The 5,805-nt window shown below is 37.7% G+C and overlaps 1 long non-coding RNA gene across 1 annotated transcript; it reads right to left on the reverse strand.

The window, feature by feature from the left end:
- Positions 1-231: 231 nt before the first annotated feature.
- Positions 232-3,413, reverse strand: LOC145792675 (uncharacterized). Its single transcript, XR_014332416.1, has 2 exons — positions 2,266-3,413; positions 232-476 (listed from the first exon to the last, which is right to left on the reverse strand). It is a non-coding gene; the product is annotated as an uncharacterized LOC145792675 (long non-coding RNA).
- Positions 3,414-5,805: the final 2,392 nt, after the last annotated feature.

A 5,805-nucleotide genomic window follows, 5' to 3' on the forward strand; every position in this document is an offset into this window, starting at 1 on the left:
TTGGCGTCAAGCTAGTTAGGATCAAACAAGGATAGTCACTATGATTAGCATAAATCCCTCATAAACTATGAGTTACATAATTCTATTCCTTCTAACACATGACACTACTCCTCAATTGAGGTTAAACCTCTTCCCACCGTCCCTTGGTATTCTAACCTAGAGCTCTGATACCATGTTGTGACGCTCCAAATTTTTTTTGAACAACAAAGGAAATTAAATAAACAGAATGACTTAATAAACTAAAAAGTTGACATCTTAATAGGGTAATCCAATTCTCGTACATAACCAAACGCCCAAATAACAATAGATAAAAACTTAGAATTATCCAAATACAACATCAAATGAAATTACAAAGTCCTTAATATCTATTATATAACATAATATAATTTACTCGGCTCTACTCGGGGTTTCAGGTCAGCCAAGGCTCTACGTTAGCGTCGACTCCATTTCAGCTTCAATTATTTTCTCGCCAAGACCTGGCATAAAACGCCAGGGCAACAAAAATATATGCCATGAGTTTTGCAACACAGTAAGAAAACATAACCAACCTACCATTCCTTTTAAGAGAAAAATTAATGAGATTATAAACATGAGATGACAATATAATTGTAAGCATAAATTACAACCATTAAAATAATTTCAATAATTTTAATAAATTAAGAGACACTCGAAATCTCACCAAAGAGATTTAACTTACCAACCACTAAGCATGGCAACGGTTAATTTGAAACCCTCCCTTGGTCAAATATTCAAGTGTTACCAACCGTAACTACCAGGGATGCCCACGTCCGGAGTTATATACCCAAGTAGTGGCATCCGTGGTCTGCCCCAAGGAAACGGTCTGCCAGGGGTACGTAACCTCCCTGTGTGCCACCAGCACATCCATCCTTATTCCAAAACCAAATACCGAAAAGGGTTCAAATAAGTCCCGCGCCATCTTAGAGTTTCGCAACACAATTTACGTGAGAATTCTCAAAACCAGGGCTCACCCTGAACAACCGGTGTTAACCGTCAACCCTTAATTCCGTACAGTCTTTAAACCAAGACTCACTCCGAACAACTGGTATTAACCGTCAATTGTTAACTTTGTATATGCCGTTAATCATTTCAGTTAATTTTGATATTACTCACAAATAATTCCAAATTTTAATCACAATTGATGTTATATCAACTCATTAAAATTCCTAACATAAAATATTGCACATGTCACACAATAATAAATAAATGTACAGCATTTAAATAAACAATTTATTTAAACCATGGTATGAATTAATAATTTAGATACAGAGAAAATAAACCAAAGTCACACACGTGCATGGATCTTTAATTTACAAGATTAGACTACCACAATATTAAATAAACCACAATACACCCATACATGGATTACTAATTTACTATATTTGATGAATTGGACCAACACAATAACTGATTTTTATCCGAATAAATAATTAAAGTCATGATCTTAAACCTGTCTAGAAGTTTTCAGGTTATACCGTAGGTAATAAAAATTATAAATAAATTATTTATACAGTTCTAAAATTCGTGAAAATGTACAGAATATTCAATAAATATGTTTGGGTCATTTTTCAGAAATAAATTCCCAAAAATAAGTTGTAAATAATTCTGTAAAATTCCCAGAAATTTTTATGACACCGATTTATCACATTTTCTTAAATTAATTCCATACTTAAATTTATAGATCAGATCCACAATCTAAAAATTTAGTATGAAATTAGACTTCTCAAATTTCATATTTTAGTTAGAAATTACCAGATTTGGCTTAATATAGAATTTTTAATAAGCTTTTAAACATATACTAAAATCTGTCTTACAGTAGCAGATTTAATTATAAATTTGTATAAATTCGTACCAGGCTCAATAATTGTTAAGAAAATTCCTGGATGAACTAGACATCATTCTCAACAATTTTGTAGAAGAAATCATTTCAAAATTTTGAGCATAAAATTGTCTAAAAATTCGTACAAGTTTCTAGCAGATTGAAGAGTTATATAATCAAACCAAATAAAATCTTTAATCATCTTTTTAATGGCACAAATTACACATGCAAGTCTAAATCCAAGATTATATCATGATTTTAAGGCTACTAATAAAGAAATGACCTTCAAATATTTAACATACCAATCACAAATTCACATACTACTATAAACAAAATTTTATCTAAAGTTTTAACTATGTTAACATATGAACACAAATCTAAATATTTAACAATTAAAAAGAATGAGACGGTTATGAGAGTTTTCTTACTATGTTAGGTTGTTAACGATTTATCGTCCGAATTTGATTTATGATTCTGATCATAAGATATGATTGTCCTGGCTCCATGATCGTCTTGCTAAAATTTCACATCAATCGGACGCGATCTCACCGTTGATCTGCCATTGGATTCTCTTAAAACTTTTAGTTGTTGATCATCGTCTTAGACTCAGAATTTGCAAGATCTAACCCCAAAAATGGATTCTACACGTCGAAAAACCTAAGGGTGGTCATCCCCAGAGTCATAGGACCACTCGATTAACCTAAAGGTACTAGGGTGCACCGTAGCAGCATGGGCCGAGAAACATAGGATAAAATTTAAGCTCATCTTCTCCAAAGCCGTAGCATGCACGAACAGAAGAGACCCAGAAATTTGGTTTCAATGTCCCCAGTTCAAATACTTGTATCTTCTTCATCGTAACTCCGTTTTATCTTATTTTTCTGTCATTGGATTCACCTCACGGCCTAGTTTTTGGTTCACTACTCACACGCCTCGTTCCGTCTCTTTTTTCATGCCGTCGGACCTCCAAAATTTGACCAAAAATAAGATTATTTTCCTACCGTCTCGGACATTTCTTCGAACCATCTTTCGGACTCCATAACTTTCTTAATTCTTAACGGTTTTACTTCATTCTTTCGCCAATCTCTTCAACTTACTCCGTACTTCATCTTACATGATCCATTTTTCTCAATTCTTCCCGGAATGGATGGTTTTGGCATGCCGAAAGTAAGCCGAAAACCAACTTTTGAAATTCAAAATAAATTTCTCTAACTTTGCTTCTTTCTCCTCCATCTTCTTTCTTCTTCTCTTTCTTCACCTACAACACTTTGTGGATGGTGGTTCTAGATGATAATAGAAATAGGTGATGGTGGTGGTGCCGGTCCGACGGTGCGCCAATGGTGGTGAAATTCGCGGGTTGGCGATAGTGTGGGTTGAGGCCATGGCTATGGAGGTTGGGGAAGGAGGAAAAACATAGATAAAGGAGAAAGAGAGTTTTGAGAATGAGAGGTAGAGGGAGAGGGAGAACCGAGAGAAAGAGAGATATCAAATTAGAAGAGAAGCAAAGTGAGGAAGATGAAAAGAAATAAAATAAAAAAAAAAGGAGAGAAATAGAACACTTGGTGGCATGGCATCAGCATGCTCACCACGTTGCAGGTGGAATGCAAGAAAACCTGGGGTAGCAACCCATGGTTTTTGATTGGGTTTTAGTACAGCAAATATATGGTTTCAGTGTAATTTGATTACCAAAAAAATATAGAGAAAAATATAATAAAATTATCATACGGTTCAGAAATTAATATTGAGTAATAATATAAAGTCAAAAATATTTTATTTTATTTTGTTTTGAATAAATTTTCAGTATAAAAATATACAGACTATTAAATTCAAAATATTGTGAATAATTATTTAAGAAAATTAAAAATATACATATTATTTTTATTATATAAAAATACGGGGTTTCACACCTTGCAACTAGTCAAACAAATCGTCTATCCTCGGCAACGGGTACTTATTCCTGATGGTTACCTTATTCAGTTCCCGGTAATCAATACATAGACGAAGCGTACCATCCTTCTTCTTAACAAACAAGACGGGTGCTCCCCAGGGTGAAGTGCTCAGCCTAATAAAACCCTTATCTAGTAACTCTTGTAGTTGAAGTTTCAATTCCTTAAGCTCGGCGAGGGCCATCCTATAGGGTGCTTTAGAGATGGGCTGGGTTCCCGACATGATGTCAACAGTAAACTCTACCTCTCTATCAACTAAGTGACCAGGCAAATCATTTGGGAAGACGTCGGGGAATTCATTAACCACAGGGACGTCGGCTAACTCAACACTTCCATTCAAATTACTTAATATGCTACACAGGTAACCCTGACACCCTTTTTGGATTAACCTATAGGCCTTCATGGATGAAATTAAGTAAGGTGGGGATATCACACCTTTTCCCTGAAATGTGACCTCGGCTAGGTTCAGGGGTTTTAACGTGACACTCTTAGAAACACAATTTATGGACGCGTGATTTGCCACTAACCAATCCATCCCCAATATAACATCAAAATGAGTTATGTCCAATGGCATTAAATCAGCTAACAGTTCAACATTCCCAATCACAACAACACATGCTCGATAGATGGATGCAACATTCATAGATCTCCCAGATGGAGTAGATACAGATAATACATAATCAAGGGGTTCTAGTTTCCTATTAATCTTCTCGGCAAACTTAGCAGAAATGAATGAATGCGTAGAACCCGAATCAATCAATACATATGCACTTTGAGAGCAAATTGAAAGTATACCTGACACCACTGCCTCAGCATTTTGAGTGTCCCCTGGTACCAGTGCAAAAACTCTGCCTTGTCTCATCGGTCCTTTCCCAGTGTTACCTTTCTACACGGAGCCCGAAGTATTCTCATCTTTCTTACCTTCACCGGCCTTCATTTTGGGACAGTCCCTCACAAAATGACCTACTTCGCCACATTCGTAACAAGCTCCAGACGCCCGATGACAGACCCCGAAATGTGGCTTCCCACAACTGGAACTTGTCGGCTTAGTACCACTCTCTTGTCTTGGGTTGCTTGAACTGCCGACGTTCGATTTCTTCTTGGTACCAAACGATGCTCGGCGATTGTCATAACTCTGCCTCTTCCTCTGGCTCTCTCCCGAACCCTGGTATCTGTTCAAGTTAGCTTCGGCCAGAATAGCTTTGTCCAACACTCCGACATAAGTCGACATGTTGAGCATGTTAACCCGGTCTTGTATCGATCCACGGAGTCCACTTTCGAACTTCCTAGCCTTCATATATTCATCATTGACCATGTGGGGTGCGTACCTTGCCAACTCGGTAAAGGCACGGTCATATTCAGCTACTGGTCTACTGCCTTGCGTCAAAGTCTGAAACTCGGTAGCTTTGCGATTCCGAACACTTAAGGGAAAATGCTTAATGTAGAAAAATTCTAAAAATTGGGTCCAGGTCAAGTCTGGATTGCTTTCTCGAACCATCATCCACCATCTGCGGGCGTCGTCATCTAGTGTAAAAGCTGCTAAGGTCACCTTCTGGGTGTTGGTGATGGGAAAGATCTCGAACAGTTTTTCCATTTCCAAAACCCAAGCTTCGGCCTTCATTGGTTCTATACCCCCTTGGAATCTGGGTGGCTTCATTTTCTTGAACTCCCTGATCAGAGCTATCGTGTCGTCCCCATATAAAGCTGGCTGTGGGGGCACTTGTGGTACTGGAGGAGGTGGAGGTGGAACTACATTTCGACCGTTTGTCTTCTCAGCCTGAGTCGATGTATCACTAGCATACTGCTGTCTTGTCTGCCTTAACTCGCGGGCCAAACCTTCAACTAACCTCTCCAGTCTGTCCAATCTGTCCTCGGACTAATCTCAGCCAACTGGAGGTCTACATCTCCTCATGATGCTATGAGTATGCAAAATGTGACTTTTAAACAAGACGAACAAGTAATCACGTAGGCAAGTAGCAATTAAGCACGCCGAGATTATGCACACCTTGACCACATAGCAAGCAA

The sequence above is a fragment of the Camellia sinensis genome, chromosome 6, assembly GCF_055761805.1.
Source record: "Camellia sinensis isolate YWXY chromosome 6, ASM5576180v1, whole genome shotgun sequence".
Taxonomy (NCBI): Eukaryota; Viridiplantae; Streptophyta; class Magnoliopsida; order Ericales; family Theaceae; genus Camellia; species Camellia sinensis.